Raw genomic sequence first — 20087 nt, 5'->3', positions numbered from 1 at the left:
GCGACGCTGCATATCAGACAACAAAGCAGACAGGTGGGGCAAAGCAAGGCTCTAACAAAGGCACAAGGTTACCTTCACCTGAGACAAATGAAGAGACGAATGAGTAGGCTGAACAACATAGCGCGGACCCATAGGAGATGTTCACCCACATCAAGCACCCAAGGGAGCAGGAGAAAGGAGGGTCCAGGAAGAAATCAAAGGGCCACCAAGTCATCATTGGACCCTATCATGCTAACAGAGGGCGACTTTCATGATGTCGAGGACACGATGCGAGATTTGACTGCAGAGGCCCTGCAACAGTTTGCGCAGTAGAAATAGATAATATTGGGGGCTATCCAGATAGGTTTGCAGGAGCTGCAGACCCGTGCATCGGAGGATTGCACGGTGTCTACCAATCGGCACTTCAGAGGTTGCCAAGATGCTGCACGCGAAGGCCTCCAGTGCGATAGTGCTGCTCGACGGAGCACTGACCATAGGGAATGATGCTGACAAGCCCAATGTCAGTGCCTTAAAGGGAGTAGGGTTGAATCTAGCAGCGCTCCCTAGTGATGTGCTCCACCTCTTGTAGGATGGAGTGATTTCATAGCTGGGGGCCCGTGAGCACCGTGCCCTCCAGGTGATCAGTGAACATTGGATCAACAATGAGAAGATGGAACTACAATGATACTCTGCCATTGCCACTGTGATCGAGGCGACCAATCATAATAAGTGCATTATGCAGGTCCTCGACGAGGCATTCCGAATGGTCCTAGAGTTGGCCATTCTTGAGGAGGAGCTAGTGAATGTACACATCTGCAAGCTGGCTATGAGGGTGCATGAAACTCATACCGAGATGGTGCAGGTTCAGTTGGAATTGAACCTACAGATCACAGAGTTACAGTTGATAGCCCAACCTTCAACTCTGCCAAAAGTGAAGGCGCAGCGAGCGACCATTGTCAGAGAAGCAGTCGCGGCGGTGGATAGTACAGTAGCAAACTGCACACAACTTTTTGAGCAATCATTTGAGGTCCTGACAAGCTTGTAGGAGGACCCCAATGTATAGTGACTAGAGACGAAAGTGAGCAAGCTACAGTAGTGCTATGATGAGGTTAAGGGCACAACATGAACCGTCACGCTAACACAAAGACTAGCAAAGTTGCAGGAGGCCAAGTAGCTGAAGGAATAAGTGGATGCAGCGTTGCACAAGGAAGTAGTGTTGAAGGCAAGACTAAAGGCCTAGTTGGATGAGGCTTACATAGTGACAAGTTTCTTTGAAGGAAAGCTTGTGACTCTGCAAGCCACTCAGCAAAAGCTTCAAGCTGACTGTTCAGGAGCAGTGACCAAGCATATGGTCGAAGACGCGGAGCAGGCGGCAACTCAGTGCACTACCGAGGTTATGGTCATATGAGTCGAGTTGGAGGGTCTTCACGATAAGATCTCCATGCCTACTGAGTGACTCGAGGGCGAGTCATGATGTTTGTGTTGGAGGCCTATTAGGAACAAGATCCCCCAAGGATAGTTTTGGGGCTAAAAACCCATGTTTTGGGTCAAATTTTGTAATAAAATAGTAAAGTCTCTGCATTTTGTGGTCACGGGGCAAGAAGGTGTCATGAGTAATAAAGGGTTGTCCAACCTTATTTTTGTTAGTAAATTATATATTACAGAGCAATGGAACACATAAAATATTGCAGAAATATAAACACAGAAAATGCATAAAAGAGGAGAGACACAGATATACGTGGTTCACCCAGTTTGGGCTACATCCACCTCGAACAGCCAATCCTTCCTTTCTATTATCTAGAAAAATGAAGAGACACAACCTATAGTAGATCCGTTGTAATATCCTCTGTTTTCTCTCACAGTCTCACCTCTTTGTTTCTCACTCACAGAATACACATCGATTTTACAGCCTCAAATATAATGCCCTCATACAAAGAGAGGGGTTGCCTTCTAGGGCAAAAAACCCTAAAATAAACATAAGTTCTACCATCAGATCATCCGCCTAATGAACAGCCTAGATTGACTAGAAATTACTATACTTTTACAAGGAAATTTTACATTTATTTTTGGCTTTGAGGGCGCTACCCCCGAGCCCCCGCCGGGGGACTGCTGGCCCCCGGACCCCCCAGCCGAGGGGGATCTGCCCCCTCGGACCCCCACGGGGGGACAAGTCCCCCCCGCACCCCCCTGCGTGGAGGGTTGTACAAAACTTCCTGGGGTATACATCCGGCTGAAACAAAGACCTCTAAACAATCATGCTCCACAAACAACAATCTCCCACTTGGAGAATGATTGTAGCAACTCCACCCCTGCTTCATTTGCTGGACAACGACTCCTCCTTAGACCTGGTTGTTTCTCATCTTCATCGTCATCCTAGAAGACCAATTGAAATTGAGCATGTTCTTAGTTTCTCCCTGGTTACAACTTTTGTTAGCATGTCTGCAGGATTCTGGCTAGTGTGTATCTTTTCCAGCTTCAACTCTCCATCTTCCAACACTGATCGTATGAAATGGTACTTGAGCTGTATGTGTTTAGTCCTGGAATGAAATGTTGAGTTCTTTGCAAGATTAATGGCACTTTGGCTATCACTATATAACGTGCCCATGTCATGCTCCTTACCCAATTCATCCATAAACCTTTGTAACCAAATCATTTCTTTACTAGCCTCTGTAGCAGCAACATACTCTGCTTCTGTTGTTGAAAGTGAAACAACACTTTGGATTTTTGAAACCCAACTAACAGTTGTTCCACCAACAGTAAATACATATCCTGTAGTTCTTCTCCGGTTATCTCTATCACCTGCCATATCTGCATCAACATATCCCTATAGAGAAATGTTTGAACCACCAAAGCATAATGCTTGATTTGTGGCACCTTTCAAATATCTGAGAATCCATTTCACTGCCATCCAATGTTCCTTTCCTGGATTGTTCATGTACCTGCTTACAACTCCCACTGCATGTGCAATATCAGGCCTTGTGCAGACCATTGCATACATTAAGCTTCCAACTTCTGATGCATATGGAACTTTAGACATATAATCCATGTCTTCTTGGGTCTTTGGGCACATTTCCTTACTAAGTTTGAAATGGCTAGAAAAAGGTGTACTAACTGGTTTTGCATTATGCATATTAAATCTTTTCAAGACCTTTTGTATGTACTCATTCTGAGACAATGTTAATTTGCGATTTTTCCTGTCTCTAGTGATTCTCATACCAAGGATTTGTTTTGTAGCTCCCAAATCCTTCATTGCAAATGAATTTTCCAATTTTCTTTTGAGCACATTTATTTCCTACATGTTAGACCCTGCAACAAGCATGTCATCTACATACAATAACAATATAATATAGCTGCCATCATTTTGCTTTTTCAAATAAACACAATGATCAGAGTGACATCTAGTATAACCTTGTTCAGACATAAACTTGTCCAATTTTAGATACCACTGCCTTGGAGCCTGTTTTAAGCCATATAAGCTCTTCTTCAACCTGCACACTAGTTTCTCCTTCCCTTTCACCTCATATCCTTGTGGCTGCTGCATATATATCTCTTCCTCCAAATCCCCATGGATAAAGGCTGTCTTTACATCTAACTGCTCAAGATTCAAATCTTCAGCTGCTACTAGACTTACAATAGTTCTGATTGAAGTCATTTTAACAACAGGAGAAAATATTTCATCAAAATCAATACCTTTCTTCTGTGCAAACCCCTTTACCACAAGTCTAGCTTTGTACCTCTGTTTTCCTCCATCTTCTTCCTTCAGCCTATAAACCCATTTATTCTACAATGTTGTTTTACCTACAGGCAACCTGACTAAGTCCCAAGTCTAGTTATGTGCTAAGGAGTCCATCTCTTCTTTCATGGCTTGCTCCCACTTCTTCCTGGTTTCTACCTGCACTTCTTCTTCATAACATTCGGGTTCACCAGAATCAGTCAACAATAAATAATATAATGAAGGAGAGTATCATTCAGAGGCTCTACTTATCCTGGTAGATCTTCTAACACCACTTTCAGGTGTTTGGGGTGCCTGTTGCTGTTCTGGTGGTTGCTGTTGTTGTGGTTGTTGATTATTATTATTTTCAGGCACCTTTACTTTTTCAGTGATTTCGTCAAGAACTGTATATTCCTTGTTTTCTTTTTCTTGCTTCTTTTCCTGCAACTGATTCTTACAGAAGACCTTTTCATTGAATATTACATCTCTACTCCTAATGATTTTGTGATTTTCATAATCATATAAGCGATAACCAAAATCATTAACACCATATCCAATAAAGGTACATTTCTTTGACTTTGCCTCAAGCTTTGTTCTATTTTCTTTATCAATATGGACAAAGGCCTCACAACCAAAAGGCTTTAAAAAAGAGTAGTTTACCTTTTTACCTGTCCATGCTTTCTCTGGAACACCACCATCCAAGGAACTTGAAGGCCCTCTATTTATTAGATAAACAGCAGTATCTACAACATATGCCCAAAACTGTAAAGGCAATCCTTCATGCAATCTCATGCACCTTGCATGCTCCATGATTTTTCTGTTCATCCTTTCTGACACACCATTTTCTTGTGGTGTTCTTGGAACTGTCTTCTCTCTGTGAATTCCATGCTCTGAACAGTACCTATCAAACTCTTTGCTGCAATATTCACCTCCATTGTCTGATCTAAGACACTTCAATTTCTTTCTTATCTCAATATCAGCCAAATATTTCCATTTCTTGAAAGTATCAAATACATCAGATTTATTCTTAATACAATAAATCCAAGTTTTTCTAGTTGCATCATCAATAAAAGTAACATAATAATGAGAGCCACCGAGAGATGATACCTGAGCAAGTCCCCATACATTTGTATGCACAAGCTCTAATTTTTTGCTCTTATTTTCTTTCCCAACTCTAAGAAATCTGACTCTCTTATGTTTTCCATAAATGCAATTCTCACAGAATTCCAAATCAACATTCTTCAAACCTGGCAACAAATTCCTTGAGTGAAGAATCCTCATCTCCTTTTCACTCATGTGTCTGAGCCTATGATGCCATAATGCTGCATCTGCTCCTTTGGAAGTTGAAGCATTAACAGAGTTAGAAATACCATTGCATAAATACAATGTACCAACCTTTTCGCCTTTTGCTATTACCAGGACTCCTTTGGTGACCTTCCAAGCTTTATCTATGAAACTTGTCACACAACCTTCACCGCCTAACTGCCCTGTTGAAATCATATTTTTATTTAGATCTGGAACATGCCTTACCTCCTTTAGTAGCCATTGGTTTCCATTCTATTGTTTTACAAGAACCCTACCCGTTCCAACAATTTTACAGGGGTTATCATCACCCAAACGAACTTGTCCAAAATCTCCTTGAACATAGTCATGAAAGTATTTCTTATCAGGTGTGGCATGGAATGAGGCCCCTGAATCTACCACCCAGGAATCAATAATATTTTAGAAAGAAAGAATCAAAGCATCTTGTAACACCTCACCTGTCACATTTGCTTCATGATTGTTTTCTTGCTATGCATCTCCTTCTTTTCCCTTCTGAGATCTATAGTCTTTCTTTAGGTGTCCTTTCTTTCTACATTTCCAGCACACTATCCCCGATCTGGACTTGGATCTGCCTTTCCTTGATTTACTACGATATCCTGAGCTCTTTCCTCTTTCCATTTTTCTTCCCCTAGACTCTGCACTCAAAGCATTACCCGATGTCTCACCAGAGCTTTTCTGTCACATTTCCTCACTAAGGATAGCACCAACAACGTCATCAATCTTTAAAGTACTAGATCTAGACACATAGTTACTAATGGCCATTACTAAACCATTCCAACTTTCTAGTAATGAGCACAAGAATAACAGAGCTCTAACTTTATCTTCAAAGTTTACCCCTACAGAGCTTAACTGACTTGTAACTATATTAAAATCATTTAAATGATCTGCAACAGATCCACCTTCCGACATCTTCATATTAAATAACCGTTTCATAAGAAATACCTTGTTTGAGGCCGAGGGTTTTTCATATAGTTTCGACAACGCCTAAATCAAACCCTCTGTCGTTGTTTCCTTCGAAATGTTGAAGGCGACTGATGCAGCAAGGCACAACCGTATTGTTCTGAGTGCCTTTCTATCGAGAAGGTTCCATTCTTCATCTGTCATAGCCGTCGGCTTCTTTGTTTTTCTGCTCAATGGTAGGTACAGATCTTTCTGATACAGATAATCTTCCATCTGCATCTTCCATAGCGAGAAGTTTTGGCCGTTAAATTTCTCGACCCTAAACTTACCATCTTCCGCCATTGCTCCCACTCGAATGAGGAACCCTTCTTTCCTGCGAGTTTATCAGCCAAATAGACCTTCGGCTCCGATACCAGTTGCTAGTAAATTATATATTATGGAGCAATGGAACACATAAAATATTGCAAAAATATAAACACAGAAAATGCATAAAACAAGAGAGACGCAGATATACGTGGTTCACCCAGTTTGGGCTACATCCACCTTGAACAGCCAGTCCTTCCTTTCTATTATCCAGCAAAATGAAGAGACACAACCTACAGCAGATCCGCTGTAATATCCTCTATTTTCTCTCACAGTCTCACCTCTCTGTTTCTCGCTCACAGAATACACATCGATTTCACAGCCTCAAATACAATGCCCTCATACAAAGAGAGGGGTTTCCTTCTAGGGCAAAAAACCCTAAACTAAACATAAGTTCTACCGTCAGATCATCTGCCTAATGAACCGCCCAGATTGACTAGAAATTACTATACTTTTACAAGGCAATTTTACATTTATTTTTGGCTCCAGGGGCGCTGCCCCTAAGCCCCCTTCGGGGGACCACTGGCCCTCGAACCCCCCAGCTAGGTGGGATAGGCCCCCCCAAACCCCCACGGGGGGGAAAAGTCCCCCCCGTACCCCCCTGCGTGGAGGGGTGTACAAAAATTCCTGGGGTATACATCTGGCTGAAACAAAGACCTCTGAACAATCATGCTCCACACACAACAATTTTTGTAAATTAAAGTTGGTTGTAAAAGATCTACCCATGGTCCATGGCCATGGGATTGTATAAAAAGAGCTAAGTAAGTAAGCTCTAACTAGTTCAGATAAGTATTAGAGAGTCATAGCTCGGAAGTAAGAAGTCTAAGTTTCGGGTCGTAGCGTAGGTAGAGGCTCTACAGATAAGTGCACAGAGGCCTAGGATAGAAGTCCGTAGATGATTGCATGGACCCCTGTAGCTGTGTGCACAGGGTGGATAGAGTCTGTAACCACTAGAAGATATTAATAAAGAGAAGTATTCTGCAAATTGTGTGTCTTTGTTCTGGTTAATGCATCTTGTCGTACTGTGTATGAATTTCATTTATAATGCTTATATGATGCGCGAATGCATGTAATTACGTTGGCTAAGTGAATGAAAGTAAGAACATCTGTTTGCGTGGTTCTAACTATGATTGTTTATTAATATAAGTAAGACACATAAACTAGTTTGGGAATCTGCACAGCACGCTGCCATAGCTACACAAAAGTACCTAAGCCGCAAGTTATGGATATGCGAAGTTCAATCGTAACCTTTCGCAGAGGTACCAAACGGCAGAATAAAGGGTTAGTCTGGAAAGCCCTAGAGCTAAGTGACATGTGCGAAAGTAGGAATAGAAGGAATAAACCAACATCACCATCATCTCAAGGTGCGGAAACTTGGTTCCAGCATCTCCCCATTCTGCTTCAAGTGAGACTTCGATCCACACTCCACAGGCTAATGCCGAAAGGGACAGTAGTGTAGGGATTTGTTTGGCTAACTAATGTTGAACCTGGGTCAATACCCAACAAGCCAACAACTATTATTTACATAGTTGGGATGTATCGTGAAACTTAGATGGTATGAATGACTCTTGTTAGTAACCGAGATGCAACTATATGAAAATTTTTCTTTTCACTTCGATGAATGCTAACTATAGGATGGTAATATTTTATCACAACACACCAATTCATATTATAGGGAGCCTCTAACTAAATTATTAAATTCAATACCCCAAATTTATAAATATTTTGACCCAAAAAAAAAACCAAAATGCAAAGCAACGTAAAGAGGCCAAAGAAAATTCCTCAAGCTAGAATGCAAAGCACTTAAAAAGCATCAAATCTAGGAAAACAAAGCCAAAGAAACAAATACACTCAAGCAATCAAGAGAAATCCAAAATTGAAAGAGGAAGGCAATGTCAACAATCTAGGGTTGTAACACAATGGCTCAACAAGAGCCAATGTTCTACAAAGGTCAAAACCAGACCCTAGAGGTAGGAAGGCCTAAACAAGATTAAATAGGAGTGAAAGTAGGAAATCAAGGCACACCCAAACAAAATTTTCTAGATGATAGCTACACAACACTACCAATTGTTTATACAAACAAGAACAAATAAGAAAAATCACTCAAACACAAGTGATAAAGGCCAAAGAAAAGAAGCAGAGATGTTGATCCAATATGAAAAATAGATTGAAACAGTCACTCAAGCAGCCAAATAGATATGGTAAAATGAGATCTTAATATGAGGACACTAGCCTCAAAAAAATCACAAAATACCTTTAAAGAACACAAGAAATGGAATACCCCAAACAAACCAAACAATGTGGCTTCAGATCAAAGGTGTAAGAACAATTGATAATTGAAGTAACAACAAAACCAAGAAACCAAAATAAAACCAAAGAGAAGAGGAAGTATTGAAATGAAGAAAGAAACCTTTTCCAGGAGATAAATGAACACATCCAATCCAAAAAACAAGAAGGGATCAGATCTATAATAGATATGGGTTACAGATAGAGGCTAAGCAACATATCTGAAAGGAAGAGCCTTGTAGGATCTCTTAGCATTTCTGGACTTACAAGGCTAGTGACATGCACAAACAATGGTTTGGAGTGGATATATCTGGAAGGGTAAGAGGACAAACCAGTGGCTATAAAGCTCCAACCTCGTTGTAACTCGATAGTGCATACGTTTGGGGAGGAAATTTGACTAACTAACTTCAATCGACCATAAAATGCTCATACAAACTCCATTTTCAGAGATTTCTTTTTTTTTTGGATGAAATTTCAAGAGGAATATATATATGTGGTAGATTCAATCAAATTATGCATAAAAAAACTACATAATTTTATTTTAATTCACATATCCATTATTCTTTCATATAAAAAACAAAAACAAAAATCCATATCTAAGATCAACTGAGATCTGAAGCAAGTAAAACCAATGGAGATCAGAATGAATCTAAAAAACCACATAAAACTCAATGGAAGACCACAGAAAACCAAATCAAAAGTGGAAGATAAGAGATCTCAAAACAAATAGGGAAAAAGATAAAATCTCTCATTGAAAGCACCAATTTTGTTGTGGCAAATTTCCCACAGAAGGAGTTATTTCTTCCGAACCTTATGGCCCTGGAAAGGTTACTAGATAGTAAAATAGATGACCAATTCAATTACAGATATAAATCTTGATATAAATGCTCAAGCATTCAATCATGCATGTATCCCTTACACTAAGGGTTTAAGCTGACACCTACAAACCTCATAGATCGGTGAAGGGTGTGATTTGGTTCGATGCAGAAATTCTACGCTCCAACAAAGAGATATTTCCTCTTGCAATATATATACTACCTGCACACATGCATCACCAAACAAATACCACAAATAGCCTTCCGAGAAAGACCATTAGCTCAAATAAACATTAACATGTATAATCAACCATAAGCATAAATTAATAGGAAGGAACATGTAATTTCATTAATCATGAATCAAATGGTACAATTATAACTTCAACAAATGAGATCCTCTCCTCAATCTTGTAGCATGGTCTCCTCTCCTAATATAGTAGAGCTCTCGTGCTATAGTGTGGATACTTCATCTAAACCCCTTTCATATTTGTGAGATTATATAGGCTCATTCTAACCTTTGGGAGAATGTATCTAGACACTTAGGCGCTTTAGAAGTTAGGAAACTTCTACAATAATGGACCCCTAGCCAACTCAAACACAAGTGGGTCAATTTGATCTGCCTGGGAATGGAAAACTCTAGAAACCTTTTTCACAACTATGAGTTTCTCCTTCAAATTATCTCGATTATGAAATAATTATTATCTCATAATTATGATGTGTGGATCTCTCCCTAAGAAGTTTTGAATATTTGACAAGCATTCTTGGATTGATGATTGAGAGAGAGAGAGAGAGATGAAATACCATAAAACTGCCTGTATGATGTTACTTGGGAGGATATTTTGGTTGGCCTTGATGATGTCTAGATCCTGATGAGGGAGTGTATCATTGGTCTTATGGAGCTTCGACCTTGTATATGACACCTAGATCCATGAGGGTTGGTATCTTGCAATGAAGGCCTAGATGGTATCTATATCTCTTTGAGTTGATACCAGTGTTGTAGCCTAATGATACCTATAATATTTTGGAAAATTAATTATGAGAAATAACTCAATCATGTAATTCTGCCCTTTTATCATGGAATAAATCTCACATCAGTAAAAGAAAAGGTGAAAATGGATGCTTTTAGCTAAACAACTAAGGTAAGTTAATATTGGGTTTCCCTCACTATAATGGAGTGGAAAGTTGGGTTATAAAAATAAATTTCTAGAATTTTAATAAGTAATCACTTCATTTTAGTATGTGCATTCATGTTATAGAGTTAAGGATTTAACAGATAGCTTGACCAATTCACCGGTTTACTTTCCTCTCAATGTGTTTACATTCCAACAAGAGTGATTTCCTTTCTTGAAAGTCTTTTCCTTTCAGAAAAGTGTGTTTTCCTTTCTTGCAAGAGTATTTACTTTTAGAAATGTGTGATTTTCTTTCTACAAGAGTGTTGTAGTTAACATTTCAATTCGTGCTAGTTTGACATTGCAATTCCTACAACTGTAAATATTTTATTCCTTGTATGTGGTTTTCCTTTACTGGTGACTTGAAAAATAACATTAACATCCAACTCTTTGATAATTAATAAATACCACAACATCATTAGTACTTAACATATTGTATTAGCATATATGGTGCAAGACAATTCGCAAGTTCCAAATGAACACTAGATTGACAAATAAATGTACAATTTCCTATTTATCTACTAAGCGGTTAGAAGATAATTGAGAAACTCATCACAAGCCCTTTAATGAAGTCATTATTGAACAAATAACCACTACTAAACAATAATACTTCTTATTCAAATGAATATGGTGGATTTGAGTGAATTACTATATGTAAAGCTATAAGGAGGAAGGTGGTCTTCTAGACAAGAAGCAAAATGCTCCTCTAAAATATTTTTCAACTAAGAAACAAATAAGTATATCTTATAATAATCCCATGGGGATTTGGATTTACAGTAAGTGGGAGAACTATTATGGAACTCCTTGCAATAGGTCACCATTTCAAATCCATTGTGGATTAGCTAAAAAAAGCAATATCTCTTCTAAGAATAGCACCCTTGCTTCTTGTGCCCTATGGGTCACCTTTAGGAAAAGAAATTAATAGAATTATTCTTTATGCCATATTTAAACCTTCACCATGCATACACTCACCCTAGAAGAGAGAGAGTGAGCGTTCCCTTCAAAAGTGTGCATTTTTTACATGTGAAACCATGAAGAAGGTAAGAATGAAATGTCCCCTTGAAATTTATGTAATGGATCTAAGTTACAGGGAACTTCACATTTGTTAATATGTGTGAACAAGGAAAAGTGGGTCCTTATAGTGTAGTGAACCACTTAGTGGCCTAGGAAGCATGTGATCAGGTGGAAATACATGATTTGGAAGGATAAAATCATAGGCTTCATGGATAATAACACCTATTAAACATCGGGACCAAATAATTCATCGTAAAATTAGCATAAGTAAATAGGGATATTTTAGGAATAGGGTGAATTGGATTTTTATGTGTTACTTGAACATGTGTGTTAAAAGTAATATATCAACTTAAATTTTATACCTATTGGACATAGATTTACATTCTATAGTTATTAATTAGGAATAAAAGTTAGGGAATTTATCCTCAATGGAAATTTATAGAACATAACCATAAATATTCTAGTATTTTGGTGTTTCCTAAAGTTTCGGGATTTAAATTGTAACTAAAATATCTAAAATTAGCTAGGTGCGTTCAAAAAGTGAAATATAAGAATGAGAGACTATTTTAAGATGGGACTTAGGAAATTATAAGAAAATTATGCGATGCCTCCTAGGAGGTGGAACAAAATGAATGTGGGTGTTAATGTAGATTTTACCCAAGGAAGAGGTAAAAATGTGATGTGATACGTAAATTACCTATGCAAAGTTATGAAATGTGATTGTGAAGTGGATTTTACATTGTTATAAGGTAATAATAAGGTATGACAAACAAATTATTTAGGTGAAATGATGAATGCAAAAAGTACACCTCCATGTTGCAGGATCCTCAACACAAAGTTTAAGTGACTAATACATGACCATGTGACCATTATAAGTAGCCTCCACCAATATCCCCACTTTTGGAAGTCTATAATCATTTCAATAATATCCACAAGACCATTTAACACTAATATCCCATTTGTAAATGATTGGTATTATCATAGTTTGGAGAAATATAACTCTCACTTGAAATATAACTAACATGAAAAGGAATTAAGAATATGGAATATGAGAATCATGATTATAAATTTAATTTGTTTTGTTGAGTGGTTCATTTCACTTCATAATATTCACATTCATGGATACATTTTATTATTAATAAAAGATAAATAAAGCAAAATTAATTTGCTCCATTGGTGTCTTAGGGGAAGCTCAATTGGTAGTCATCATGATATGAAGTATTGTCTAGACTACGAGATCCAAGGTACAAAACCCCATGTAGTAACCTTGTTTACTAAGAGGACTCTTGTATTCCCTAGAGGTATACTGTGTGACACCCCTAGTTACTTGACTATGACTTAAGTGTCTATAACTTATTTATGGTTTTATCTTTTCACTATGATTGAAAAGTTTTAAAAAAATAGGAAACACTGTTAATGTAAATATTTATATATTTTTTAAATATATGAAAAAAAAAGGAAAATGGTGTGTTATTAATACTATTTTTAATGTGTTAAGAGCTATGACGTATAATTTAACTCCTAACTGTCAGGGAAATCTTGAGAAATGGCAACAAGAAATTCTAGTTTAATTTGTCCTTGAATTAAACAGAGAATTAAAATCGAATTATATTCTCATATAAACTTGTAAATAGTTAATTAAGTTTAATTAACTTAATTAGCTTGGGAATTTCGAATCGAAATTATTTTTGTAGCCATGTATATGTTCTCCCTAAGTTTTAGGGGTCCAATATGAGTTTAAATTGAGTTGGAAATTAGATCACTCAGTTTACTGAGTTAAGTTTAGTTAAATTAGTTCTAAATTGATTTTGGAACTAATAGACGACTGTTGGGTCCCCATAATACTAGTGATTACCCCATTACTATTGTAGTTATACCCCTTATTAATATTTTTGTGCCCCTATTGCCCTCATATTGTTATTATTGTGCCCCATAGAATCCCTCTATTGTTATTTTTGTGGCTTTATATTATTATTGTTAGGTCGGCTGGATTATATTGTGACTCCTTAGACTCCTATATATAGAAAGGAGGTTTTGTCATTTGAATCATCCAAGAATTGTTCATTTATGTAATGTAAAGGAGGTTGCCCCCTCGAAGAGGCTGAATTCTAAGGCGTTGATCTATCTTTTCTATCTTTTCTTGAGCTGGTTTCATAACATTTGGTATCAGAGTTTTGGATTCTAGGGTTTCGCTGCTCCAAATAGGTCATCGTGGAATTTTCGCTATAACGTTTTTTCTGCGATGTTTTAGAATTTGCAAAAACACCCATTTGAGAAGAGATCTCTCTAAACCTCAGGTCCGAATTTGAGAGCTTTTCACGCTATATTTGTGGAGATATGATCTGAGGAAATTGGTCTTTTTGCAGACTCCTGAATTACATTCCAAACAGGTGACCTGGGGAAAATCATCATAACTTTCTTTCTAAGAATCGGATTGAAATTTCACAAGAAGGTACAGAAAGAGGACGGATTTTAGTTTTCTTTTATATATTTTTCAGAGTTAAAGGTCGAAACAGTGACATGTGGCACTTCATACAAGTTCGCTCTACTGAACTAGTCTACAATCAGGTCACTGCGGGAGATTGTGCATAAATCTTTCTTGGAAAATCCAATTTGGATCAGAGTAGTGGCATTGGAAATAGGACACAGAAGGCTAGTATAGATCAAAATTTCAGAACTGGATGATTCGAAATTACAGAGATACATCAGATTCAATATCAGGCTTCTACAAAGTGAAAAAGATGTGTAGTTTTTTTTTTAATTTTTTGCGTAAGCTTGGTTTGAAGGAATTCAAAGGGCATAGTAAAGCATTATTATCAGTAATTGATGCCTCAAGGAAAGAAAATGCAAACACCTAGTAAGCAACCTGAAAGCTCTAGCATGACTTATGAAAAAGAGGAAGAAATGCAACATGATATAGCAAAATTACGAGACCAAGTGCAACAAGTGTCACTTGCACAAAAAGGAACAGAATCTAAGATGGATGGTTTAAAGAAAGATGTAGAAGCTAAGATGGATGGTTTAAAGAAAGGTGTAGAAGCTAAGATGGACGATTTGAAGATAGATTTGAAGACAGACATGGAAGAATTGAAGAAGTTGCTACAAGAAAGGGTCACTAATGGTGAAAGGGTAGTAAAGGAAACTCATGATGAGAACAAAAGAAATGTTAATCATGATTCCATAGACTTTAATGTTGGATCAAAGACCCACCATATTCCAAAAGTCGATATGAGGAAGTTTGATGGCAAGGATCCCGCAACATGGATATTACAGATGGAGCAATTTTTCAATCTCAATAATGTGCAAAACACACAAAAGGTACATATTGCAACTTTATATTTGGAACCAAATCAGGTTCATGGTATCAATGGCTTTGCTCTCATAAACAATTTATCGCTTGGGCAATTTTTACAGAAGAATTGATAGCACATTATGAGGATAAAAAAAGCAACACTTTTTTTAGCCAATTGATAAGTCTCAAACAAAAGGGTTCAATAATGGAGCACATTGAGGAGTTCCAAAAATTGAACATAAGGGTAAAAGATATTCCAGAGGAGCATAGGATTGATGTGTTCATAGGGTCTTTAAAGGATAATATCCAACATGATGTTCACCTTTGGGAACCTGATTCATTAGAGAAAGCATTCACGTTAGCAAGAAAAATGGAAAGCAAAATTATGGCAACCAGGAAGCATACCACTCACAACTATAAATACGGAAGTGTTGTTCGCCCCTAGTCTTCCACAACCTATAAGGTTGACACCACAACAATTGGAAGAAAAAAGAGCAAAAGGGCTTTGTTACAGTTGTGATAGCAAATACACTAAAGGTCATAAGTGTGCTGAGAAGAAATTATTCTACATAGATTGTGAAGAGGAAGAAGAAAAGGAGCAAGAAAGGTCAAAAGAAGAGGATATACTCCAGGAACAAAGCCTAGATGAAGAAAAAATAAATCCAACCATATCTTGTAATGAATTGGCGGGAATTACCACTCCTCAAACCATCAAGATAGAAGGACAAATCAAGAAGAAAAAGGTAATAGTGTTGATTGATTCAGGAAGCACCCACAATTTTATTCATTGTAAGGTAGCAAAAGAATTGAATTTCTTCCTATATCCAACACCAGAGTGTCAAGTGATGATTGCAAATGGAGGAACAATAAATTGCTCTGGAAAGTGCCATAATATCAAGCCATCCATGGGAGAATATGTATTGACTAGCGCAATGCTTTCCATTCCAATGGGAGGTGCTGATGTTGTACTAGGAGTCCAATGGCTACAGTCCTTGGGTACAATAGCTTTTAATTTTCAAGAACTTTTCATCAAATTTTCTACAGAAGGAAAGGAAGTTGAATTAAGCGGTATTGCAGGGAAACCAGGAAAGATAATCAGCTCTAATGGTATGACAAAGCTTCTAAAAAAGGAGCAAAGAGGTGTAATTGCACAATTATGTTCGCTAGATGTTTCCACATCAGAATCATCTATTTCTCCAGATCTCCAAAAAGTCCTGGACAATCATTCCAAGGTATTTGAGACTCCCAAAGGTCTCCCACCTATGCGTGATCATGATCATGCTATTAATCTGATTCCAGGAAGTGTTCCTCCAAACATCAGGCCGTACAGATATCCCTATGTCCAAAAGAGTGAAATTGAACGTATGGTTGCAGAAATGCTAGAGGCTGGTATAATTCAACCGAGTCAAAGTTCTTTCTCTGCTCCAGTAGTATTGGTGCACAAGAAGGATGGATCATGGCGCATGCGTCCAGATTACAGGGAACTCAACAAACTCACTATTAAAGATAAGTTCCCCATTCCTGTCATTGATGAATCGCTAGATGAATTGCATGGATCAATTTACTTCGCCAAGTTGGATCTTCGTTCAGGATATCATCAAATCAGAATGAAGATTGAAGACATTCTGAAAACAACATTTAGAACTCATGAGGGTCATTATGAATTTTTGGTCATGCCTTTTGGCCTTACCAATGCACCTTCAACATTTCAAGGTTTGATGAATTCAATTTTCAAACCATTCCTTAGAAAATTTGTGTTAGTATTTTTTGATGATATACTAATCTACAACAAGTCTTGGAAGGATCATGTTGAACATGTTGACAGGGTGCTACAACTATTGGAGGAGAAACAATTATATGCAAAAAGATCCAAATGTTTCTTTGGAGTCCAGGAGGTGGAATATCTGGGTCATATTGTATCTCATGAAGGAGTTAAGGTAGACCCTAGCAAAATTAAAGCCATTAAGGAATGGAAAATCCCCACATCCATAAAGCATCTGCGAGGATTTCTCGGGTTGACAGGGTATTATTGCACGTTTGTTAAGAATTATGGGAGAATAGCAGCACCTCTAACAACATTATTGAAGAAAGATGCATTTACATGGACTCTGGAAGCAACAAAGGCCTTTGAACATCTTAAAGAGGCAATGTGCCAAGCACCGGTTTTAGCTACACCGGACTTCACAAAAACCTTTATTGTGGAATGTGATGCTTCAGGAAATGGAATAGGTGTTGTTCTAATGCAAGATGAAAGACCCATTACTTTTGAAATTCGTCCAATCAAGGGAAATTTTTTAAGCAAAGCTATTTATGAAAAGGAAATGTTGGCAATAGTCCATGCACTTAAGAAATGGCGACCCTACCTAATGGGAAGACACTTCAAGGTAAAAACGGATCATGATAGCCTTAAATACTTTTTAGAACAAAGATTATCCTCTGAAGAGAAACAAAAGTGGGTCACAAAGATGTTGGGTTATGACTTTGAAATCATCTACAAAAAAGGGAAGCAAAATGTGGTGGCAGATGCACTCTCAAGGAAGGATGAGGATGTGGAAGCATTGTTGTGCGCCATTTCTATTATCCAACCTGATTGGATAAATGAAGCAAGGGAGGAGTGGAAGAATGACGAAGAAGTGTGGGAACTTATTCGAAAGTTACAACAAGATTCCAGTACTTCTGATACATTTAGCTGGAAAAATGATTCGTTGTGGTACAAAGATCGCTTATACCTCTGTAAGAATTCCCAGCTAAAACAAAATATTCTTATGGAATTGCACACTTCTCCCTTAGGAGGGCACTCAGGATTTTTAAAAACTTACCCATCAACTAGTGCTACTCCAGTTAACTGAAGATTCCTTCATGAGAAACTCATGCATGTCAATTCTGAGAAAGACCCAATTCAGACTAGAGTGCAGGGACAGTGTACTATCAGTGGTATTATTCACTGTAGTATAAATATCATGCATGCATCAGAGATTGATCATATGTTTGGATCGTGCAGTTTTGGAAGCATGAATTCCCTTTAAATACAAGTTATTCATCCTAGGAATCACACAAGAGATTAGGGGCTTGGAGAGCTGCAGAATTGGCTAAGTGTTGGCCAAGAGCTAGCTTGTGAGCTAAGAGAATTGAGCATACTTGTGCCGAATTGTTCTAGTTAGAATAAGATTTTTATATTCTCTCATATTTCTAATATATGCAATACAGATAATAGGGTTTTGACCAGTGGCTTTCCACATATGCATCTTTTGTTATGTGTCATTGACTTATCTTCTTCTTGATTCATATTGTTTTCATCAATCTATTGGTTTCTGCTGGTTGAAAGTAGAAGTAGATTCTTGTCCTGTGCTTTAGTAAATTACATGAGCTTCTGACTCTACAGGATTCTCTACATGGTATCAGAGTTTATAACAATATACTAGATGATATTTCGAAGTTTTTAGTTTTGGGTTACAAGTGAAATTTGAATTTGCAATACATACTTCAAGATCGGCATATGGTGTTCTACGGTTTGTGGCTTGAATATGCCTTGGAAGGCAACTTGAATTTTATAGCCTAGAGGGATAGGATGGAGATTGTGCTAGAGGATAATGGCTTGAAGGAGTTCATTGATCAATAAATTCCTAATCCAACAGCATCAGATGCACCGAATTTGGCTGAATGGAAGAAGTGTGTGGCGAAGCCGAGGCGGATAATCCTTAAGGGTGTTCGAGACCACATTGTCTCGAGTCTCCATGGCAAGGAAACTCTATATGTTATGCGGAAAACATTGATAGACTTGTATCAAAACAACAGTGACCAAAGGAAAGTGGCACTGAAGGAAAAACTTCGAAAAATCAAAATGGAGAAAGGCGAGTATTGGAAGTAATGTTTTTGTGTCATGTGTAGTTGTCATTAGGAGTTACGAGGAGTCAGTCTAGAAGTCATTGTTTCCAATGTGTGAGTTGTAATGGTGATCTAGTTGTGTGGAAGTTAGTAATTTGTGTCTTATATATTGGTACCTGTGATGATCAATAACAATATTGAAGAGTGATTTATGTTGTGTGCAATTTCTCTCTGTTTTCTCGATCTCAATTTCTCATATGGTATCAGAGTCTATTCTAGCCTAATTCCCTTATGGGAAGACCAAGAAGATGTGAGAGATGTAAGAATAATTAATTAGATTAGTTGTAGCTTAGATGTATGATTATCTTTTGTGTTGTTAGTGTGAATATTTTATGTGAATTTTTCTATGTGTAGATCTGAGTGTTGTGTGAAAATATTGGATGGAGTGCTTGCAAGTGTTGGCCCATTATTAAGTATACACATCACTCGGCAGCGTATTTCGATAAGGTAATTGATCGTGTAGACAAGCATTGGAATGAGCAGTGATCTCTCACGAATCAAAGAAAAAGGTAACCAAGGGAAAACTATTCAATGTGATAAGCTAGATCTGATTTGAATAGAGTTTCATCCAAATTATCTGTTAGATCTAGATCTAGATTTCCGAGATCTACAGCTACTGGAGGTCTACAAGACATCAGGTATATCATCCCCTGTCTTGTTCTAATGGAAGAAAAAATATATGTTTGATCATCGGAAATAGAATAGAGGAAGGTGAGATTATTGGATCGCCACAAATTTCCACCGCGTTCTATGGTTGTTCAACACCTGAAAAATATGCAGATGACATCACTATCATTTGTTGAGAATGTTGTCTATTAAGGAGGCATTGTGGGAGTCAATTCCAAATTGACAAGAGGAGAAACAAGATGAATGCATCTCTTTGACCTCACAGATTCGTGGAGCCATGTGCAGAATTTCACGTGCACAACGGGTAAGCAAATACGAGGAGATTTGACAGATTAAGTCCACAGATTTGCCATGGCACAATTGGAGGGTATCACGTGCCCACATGCTACAAAAAATCTTCAATCCTAGTTCTAAATGAGAATTCAACGTGAAGTCTGTTGGGTGCTAAAAGGTGCCTTTTAAAACTCCTATTTATCCCACATTAATTATCAACCCGGGCAAGTCCTCTTATTTTAAGAGTGTACACAATATGTGCACGCTATAATCCCAGAGAGTAATGTTTCCTAAATTGCAGTATAGATCTTTAAAGACAAGAGTACACGAATGCACCTAATCTTCTAACAAAATCAAATCTTACAGCAATGCAAGCAACAACAACATCAGTTGAGAGTGCAGTATAGATCTTTAAAGACAAGAGTAAACGGACACACCTAATAAATTCC

Source organism: Pinus tabuliformis, chromosome J (assembly GCF_031772625.1).
Source record: "Pinus tabuliformis cultivar Carrire ecotype Pingquan chromosome J, CPIR1, whole genome shotgun sequence".
Classification (NCBI taxonomy): Eukaryota; Viridiplantae; Streptophyta; class Pinopsida; order Pinales; family Pinaceae; genus Pinus; species Pinus tabuliformis.
This window is presented reverse-complemented; position numbering follows the sequence as displayed.